Below are 8,749 nucleotides of genomic sequence, written 5' to 3'. Positions count from 1 at the left end.
AGTGGAAATAAAATTTAACGAAATATCTCCTTTTAACACATGATCTCTTAAAAAATGATGTCTAACTTCAATATGCTTAGTTCTTGAGTGCTGAATAGGATTTTTCGAAAGATTTATAGCACTAGTGTTATCACAATAAATAGTTGTTGTGGAGTAATTCAAACCAAAATCTTTTAAGGTCTGTTTCATCCAAAGTACTTGTGAACATGCTAAACTAGCCACTATATATTCAGCTTCAGTTGTTGAGAGTGATACTGAATTTTGCTTTTTACTAAACCAAGAGACTAAGGATTTTCCCAAGAAATGACAAGTTCCACTAGTACTCTTGCGATCAGATTTACTTCCTGCAAAATCTGCATCACTATATGAAACTAAATCAAAGGAAGATGATTTTGGGTAAAACAAACCGAAATCTGAAGTATCTTTCAAATAACGAAGAATTTGTTTTACTGCAGTTAAATGAGATTCCTTTGGATTAGCTTGAAATCTTGCACACATACAAACACTAAACATAATATCAGGTCGACTAGCAGTTAAGTATAATAGAGAAAGATTCTCTCAAAATTGAAATCAGGATCAGAGTCCTGATCCAACTAGGATTCTCTGAACAGAGTCCTGCTTTGATTGAAACTTTGAGTTTCTGACTCATTTTGAAAGATTTTGAAAGATTTGATTGAAAATGAATAAAATAGCTGTAAAAGATTATAGTCCCAATCCAATTGAAACTCTGAAGAAGAGTCCTGATCCGACTGGACTCTTGAAGAAGAGTCCTGATCCAACTAGGACTCTGAGATTTTGGCCAAAACAGAAGATTTTAAAAGGTTTTCTTCAAAAACAGGTAAAAAGGTAGTGAAAAGTAGAGTTTTGATCCGACTAGGAATCTGGAAAAAGAGTCTTGATCCAACTAGGACTCTAAGATTTTGGCCAAAATGGAGGAAATGGACAAGGGATAGGACCATAACTGGTTCAAAATCAGAATGATGTTTTAAAAAGGTTCAAAAAGATTCAAACTGATGAAAATACAGAGTCCTGATCCAATTAGGACTCTAAAATTTTTGAGATTTTTGAGAAATGAAAGAATCTAGAAGCGACACCATCTGAATGGGTCTCCTCTGAGAATTGAAATCGATTGAAATTGAGTTTGAAATGAATCCAGATTATTTTATGAGAAAGTACTTCAAAATATAAGGTCCTGGGGGTTGGCAAATGACATAATGTTGATTAAAAACCAAGGTTTTAAAATTGATTTTGAAAGAAAAGTTTTAAAACTCGAATCTAGATTAAATATTTTGAAAACAGGAGTGTTGGATCTTGATGATGAGATGCAATGACATGTAATGCTATGCAGTGCAATGAAATGGTATGCCGAATGCATGCAATGATATGCAATGACACATGAAATGTGAGCACTGGATAAGAGTGAAAATTTGGGGTGTTTACAGGAACCCGGATCAACAAAAGAAAATGAAGAGCTCGAATCTGAGCTCGAATGAATAAAGAGATCTCGAGTCGGAACCCGGATCAACAAAAGAAAATGACAAGCTCGAATCTGAGCTCGAATGAATAAAGAGATCTCGAGTCGGAACCCGGATCAACAAAAGAAAATGACAAGCTCGAATCTGAGCTCGAATGAATAAAGAGATCTCGAGTCGGAACCCGAATCAACAAAAGAAAATGAAGAGCTCCAATCCGAGCTCGAATGAATAAAGAGATCTCGAGTCGTAACCCGGATCAACAAAAGAAAATGAAGAGCTCGAATGAATAAAGAGATCTCGAGTCAGAACCCGAATCAACAAAAGAAAATAAAGAGCTCAAATCTGAGCTCGAATGAATAAAGAGATCTCGAGTCGGAACCCATATCAACAAAATAAAATGAAGAGCTCGAATTTGAGCTCGAATGAATAAAGAGATCTCGAGTCGGAACTCGGATCAACAAAAGAAAATGAAGAGCTCGAATCTGAGCTCGAATGAATAATGAGATCTCGAGTCGGAACCCGGATCAACAAAAGAAAATGACAAGCTCGAATCTGAGCTCGAATGAATAAAGAGATCTCGAGTCGGAACCCGGATCAACAAAAGAAAATGAAGAGCTCGAATCTGAGCTCGAATGAATAAAGAGATCTCAAGTCGGAACCCGGATCAACAAAAAAAAATGAAGAGCTCGAATCTGAGCTCGAATGAATAAAGAGATCTCGAGTCGGAACCCGAATCAACAAAAGAAAATGAAGAGCTCGAATCTGAGCTCAAATGAATAAAGAGATCTCGAGTCGGAACCCGAATCAACAAAAGAAAATTATGGACCAACTTAAAAGTTGGATTTTGAAAGAAAGTTGAATCAGAATTCAGATCTTCAGAGGAGAACCCGGTTAGGGGATCAAAATTTTGCAAATTGTCAGTGCGGGAACTGGATTTTTGAAAAGAGGATCCTATCTGAAGAATTTTGAGAAAAAATCAACAGAGATTGTAGACTAGAGTCAGAGATTGATGATTAAGATGGGAAATCATTCATAGTCTCAAGATTTATCTCTTCTCCTGAATGGGAAATGGAATTGGGTGCATAATTAATGCAAATGCAATGCACATGCACATGAAATGCAAATGAAGTGCAAATGAATATGATTGAATGCAAATTGATGCAAAATTAATGCAAATGAGTGCATATATATGCAAAATGAGAGATTGGTTTATCCTGCCTGCATACAGGATGTTTTGAGGTAAAGATCACAACAACAACAACAACTACGCCTTCATCCCAAAACAATTGGGGTCCGCGATATGAACCAAAAAAGAAAATCATTTTGGGTCTTCCACATGAATCCTTCTCCTCCAATCATTTCTATCCAATGCCATGTCCTCGGTGAGGTTTAAAGCATTCATATCCTTTCCTATCACCTCCATCCATGTCTTCCTAGGCCTACCCCGACCTCTTTTAACTAATATATTTTCCCATTTCTCCATCCTTCTAACTAGAGCATCATTAGGCCTTCGCCGAATATGTCCAAACCACCATAAACGATTCTCTCTCATCTTATTTTCAATGGGTGCAACGCCTACCTTCTTACGTATCTCCTCGTTCCGAATCTTATCTTTTATTGTATTTCCACACATCCATCTCAGCATACGCATCTCAGCTACACTCATTTTTTGAATATGATGTCTCTTGGCAGCCCAACATTTCGTACCATATAGTAAAGCGGGCCTAATAGTCATCCTATAAAACTTTCCCTTCAACCGCAATGGCATTCTACGATCGCACAACACTCCAGTTGCACTTTTCCATTTCATCCACCCAACCTTTATCCTATGATTTACATCTCCATCAATTTCTCCATACTTTTGAATGATAGATCCCAAATATTTGAAACAATCATCCACCAGTATTTCTTGCTCACCAAGCTTCACTATACTCCCATCACTACTTTGTTGCTTACTAAACCGACATTCCATGTATTCTGTCTTACTCTTACTCAACTTAAAACCTTACTCTTACTCAACTTAAAACCTCTTGCTTCCAATGTCTGTCTCCATAAGTCTAACTTAGCATTAACCCAAGCTCTAGACTCATCAATCAAAACAATATCATCAGCAAACAACATACACCACGACACATTTTCTTGAATTGATCTCGTAAGCTCATCCATCACTATAGCAAATAGGAAAGGGCTTAAAGCAGATCATTGATGTAACCCAACCGTTATAGAAAAATTAGTTGTTACCCCTCCACAAGTGCGGACATTGGTTACTACTCCTTCATACATATCTTTAATTATACTAATGTACTTAAGAGAAACACCTTTCTTTATCATTGTCCACCAGAGAACGTCCCTAGGTACTCTATCGTATGCCTTCTCCAAATCAATAAAAACCATATGCAAATCTTTGTTCCTCTCTCTATTTCTCTCAATAAGTTGTCTAAGAAGATGTATAGCTTCCATAGTTGATCTTCCAGGCATAAAACCAAATTGATTTTCCGATATCATGACAACCTTCCTCAACCTAGACTCAATCACCCTCTCTCAAAGTTTCATAGTATGACTCATGAGTTTTATACCATGGTAGTTTGTGCAATCTTGTATATCACCTTTATTCTTATATAGAGGCACCAAAGTACTCTTCCTCCACTCATTAGGCATCTTATTTGTCCGCCAAATCTTGTTAAAAAGATTTGTCAACCATTCTAAACCTTTCTCTCCCAAGCATTTCCAAGCCTCGATAGGTATACCATCTGGGCCAACTGCCCTTCTTGATTTCATTTTCTTCAAAGCCTCTGCAATTTCTTTCTTTTGAATCTTGCGCATGAAGTCACAATTCATCTCATGAAAAGGAATGGACAAGTCTCCAAGATCCTGAGCATGCCTTTCATTAAATAGCTTAAAAAAATAATCTTTCCATCTCTCCTTAATCTCCTCATCTTTGACTAAAACCCTTTGCGTTTCATCTTTGATACATCTCCATACCCAGATCCCTCGATTTCCTATCTCTCATCTTTGCAAGCCTATAAATATCCTTCTCGCCCTCTTTAGTATCCAACTTATCATAAACCTCCTTATATACCTTATCCCTTGCGTTCCGAACTACTTTTTTAGCTTCCTTCTTTGCTATCATATACTTCTCCAAATTCTCATTATCACGACTCTTACTTAGATTTCTATAACACTCGCTTTTAACCTTAATAGCTAATTTGACATCCTCGTTCCACCACGATGTATCCTTACCTAGCGGTGCACCGCCTTTAGACTCACCTAATACCTCCTTAGCCACCTTTCTCATGCCACCCGCTATCTTATTCCACATTGATTCTGAATTCTCCTCGAGACACCAATCAACTTCCTTAACTACCTGCTCTACAAACATTCCTTGTTTAGCTTCTTTCAGTGCCCACCACTTAATTCTAGGATCTATCATATGTCTATCCCTTTTGCGGCATTGTCTAATTCTAAGATCTAAAATTAAGACTCTATGTTGTGTAGCTATACTTTCTCCAGGTATAACCTTACAATCGATGCAACAACCCCTATCTCTCTTTCTAAGTAGGAAAAAATCTATCTAGCTCGTATTAACCCCACTTTTAAATGTTACTAAGTGAGACTCCCTCTTCCTAAACCAAGTGTTTGCTAAGATCATATCATAGGACAAACCAAAATCTAAAATCCTTTCTCCACTTGCATTTCTTTCTCCTATACCATAACCTCCATGAATACTCTCAAATCCATCCCTACTAATGCCTACATGCCCATTAAGGTCACCGCCGATAAAAAGCCTTTCTCTATAAGATATCCCTTGTACTACTCCATCTAAATCTTCCCAAAATTGACGCTTAATGGAATCATCTAAACCTACTTGAGGTGCATAAACACTAATAATATTAATAATATCCGTACCTAATACTAATTTAATAAGTAAAATCCTATCACTCTTCCTACGGACCTCAACTACATTATCTATAAACTCACGACTCATAACAATCCCTAATCCATTCCTATTCCTATTTATTCCTGTATACCAAATCTTATATCCCCAAGGTTCTATCACTTTTGCTTTCTCACCTACCCATTTGGTCTCTTGTAGACATAAAATATAAATCTTTCTCCTACACATAACATCTACTAACTCTACCAACTTACCAGTTAAAGACCCTATGTTCCAAGTGGCTAACCTAATTTTATGATCTTGGACTAACTTCTTTACCCCCACCCGTCCAACAAAGTGAAGGAACCCTTACCTATTTGACACCACACCCGGGCGCCGGTGTGACGCGTCGCTTCTGGGCGACGACCTAGCAACCCTTGCCCATTTATCACTGCCTCTGAGCCTATAGAGTACAGCGCGTCGCTCTGTAGGGAACGCCCCAACAAAATTCTCATATTGGTTCATATTCATAGGGTATGACTAAGTTTTTATGCTGGCTGTCACAGGCCTACCGCAACCCTCCTCCTTTATTCGGGCTTGGGATCGACAGTGTAATGCGGAGTTTAATTTTCAAAAAAAATGCCCCAGTGTAACTAGGGAGGAAAATTTTGAATAAAAGAAGGATAATTGATGAGTAAGGCGACAAGCTTCTTGACTGATAGATATCCTCAAGATCATCCCTCACAAGAGAGACATTGTGAAAAGGAAGAAGAAGCAAATAAGATGGCTTCAAGCTATTGAAAAATTCGATGACTTTATTGATGCTTTAAAATCAAGGAAAGAGAATGGGATTACAATATTCTTTTGAAATAATGAAAGCAAGATGAGAAATAGGAAAGTGTTGGCATTGTCATCTTTTGGAATGATTTTGGAAAAAGCTTAGTCAGAATGATTAGTCCTCCTTTTCATCTTCAACGAGGAGCTTCTTGTTAATGCAGTCTTGAACAATGTTTTTAAGGCTGAAACAGTTTTCTGTATCGTGCCCTACTGCTCGATGAAACTTTCAAAACTGTTCTTTGAATCTGCCCATAATTGCAGGGGGATCAGCGACTTTGGGCAACCGGACAATGTCTTTCGCAAGCATATATTCCAGGATACTCTCGAGTGTCTGATCCAGAGGTGTGAATTCTCGATCAGTTCTCCAATCCTTGCGCTTTGATTTTTCTTGATCTTTTTCCTGATGCTGAGGGCTGGATTGAAGAGGTTTATCACTGTTGATGTCTTTCCCTTTTTGCCTTTTGATTCTCTCCAAATTGTTGCCATGATCATTCTTGTTGCCTTTGCTATTATTGAAAGATTTGGCCGCAAAAGTGGCGTAAGCCTTCTTTTTGACATCTTGACTGTTTCTTGCAATGGTAAGGCCTTCATAGACTCCATTCTCCACTCTCATTTTGAGCCATTCAGCTCATTCAATGAGTTCAACGAAAGACTTGGAGGGTGAGGTAGAGATTAATCCTCGCAGAGGTTGCAAAAAATTCTTGTGGATCAGCGATAGAGCATGCCTCTGTGATATAGGATCCCTCATTTTGTTGCAGGTCTCTCTCCATCTGCGAATGAAGTCTTTGGCCTTTTCACTATCTCCCTTCTTCAGATTACAAAGGTGATTTAGCATTGGTAGTGCTTCAGTATTGAACATGAATCGTTTAACGAACAAATTCACAACTTTGTCGAACTCTTTCAGTTCTATAGGGTTGATATGTTCCGCGTACCATTTGGCCGCGACTCCTTCCAAACTGCGGAGAAAGCATAGAAATAGTGCTTTGTTGTCCCTCTTGAACCTTGAGCACTCAGCAAAGAACGTGGCGAGATGGGCTTTCGGGTCGCCAGAACCATCGAACTTGATGAACTTTTGGGGAAGGTTCTCCAGGTCTTCATCACCTTCTAAGCCATCATAAAAGTCCTCGCTAGTGAAGACTTTCTTGCCCTTGTCGCGGGCTTGCAGATCTTTAACCACTTTGGTCATTTCCCTGAACTGTGTCTGCAAGAGTTCTTCTGCAACTTGACCTTTTGATTTGCGACTCCTCCTTTGTTCTCGGCTATGTTTCTGAAATGCCGGAGGCACCTCATATTCTTCATCGGTGTCTTCCTCTGATTTTGATTTATCTAAAATTTCTTCTGACTGAACATGCTTCTTGGAGGCCTTCTTATCCTTGTGCCCGTGAAACTTCTCTCTGAAAGGATTCTTTTCTAAGCTGGTCTCGGGCTACTCATTCATCATCTTTTTTATCATTTTCCGGAACATGGCATACATTTGAGGGTCTATGCCATCATCCTTTTGTTGCTGCTCTTGACTCCTCTCGGATCGCTGGGTGCCCATTTCTTCTTCTGAGGCGGACGAGGATTGGGATATCATTGTTCTTTTGCCTGACCTTGTTTGAACCATCAAATGTTGTGGATGCTCTCTGTAGGATGAAGTCTTGATTAGACCCTGGGAGAATTTTTGGATTGGGAGGAAAATGATTATTGATGATATGGTAGACAATTGGAAGAATATCCCATTACTAGGGATGGAGTCGCCACTGAAATCACGACAATTTTGTTGTCATTCTTTGTAAGAGAAATAACAATGGAAAATGTGCCTTGTTACCTAGGCGAGGTCGTCAACCACGAGGAAAACACCATTTTTGAAGGAAAGAGATATCTCTTGGAAAAAAAATAATCCGCAAACGGATTTAAAATAAGGAGAAGGCAAGTGGGTAAACAATTTCCACCACAATAATCAAGGTATGCATGAGGAAAATAAGGTAAAGAATTTTGTAAATAGACAAAAAATTGAAAATCCAATGAGAGAAAACATATGATTTTGGAAAATTACAGGCAGGATAAAAATGCAGCTGAAAATTTGAGATCCAGTAGAAAGGTAGAATGGAAAATCACCTGGAGTTTTGAAAGAAATGGGATATTTGAGAAAATCATCCAGGGTTTGAGAAAATAAAGGAAAATGATGAGAATATGGGTATTTAAAAATAGTTTGGGAAAAATGTAAGAAAATAGAGGTAACATACAAACAATCATGTCCTGCACAAACATTTATGCACATACAACACTCCCTAGAAGGCTGACTCTAGATGCATCATTTTGAAAACAACTGTAGGACCCTAACCCTAACTCTAAGTTCAGATCATCTTTGTCCAATACAGTTATGCCGATATACCCGAATTGAAATCCGAGGTACGTGGCATATAACTTCAACTCCGGTTCTAAGGTAAGGTTTTCCAACATCCTTGAGCGCCTACCGATATACTTCAGACTGTGTCCCGCGGTACGTGGTAGGGGGGTGTCAACCCAAATAAGTGGCCCAGTTGTGAGGCTCTGTCCCAAACTAGGGTTCTGGAAGAGA

Source organism: Nuphar pumila, chromosome 5 (genome assembly GCF_984573655.1).
Source record: "Nuphar pumila chromosome 5, dmNupPumi1.hap1.1, whole genome shotgun sequence".
In the NCBI taxonomy this organism is placed as follows: Eukaryota; Viridiplantae; Streptophyta; class Magnoliopsida; order Nymphaeales; family Nymphaeaceae; genus Nuphar; species Nuphar pumila.
The sequence above is the reverse complement of the archived record's forward strand: the minus strand, read 5'-3'. Positions refer to the sequence as shown.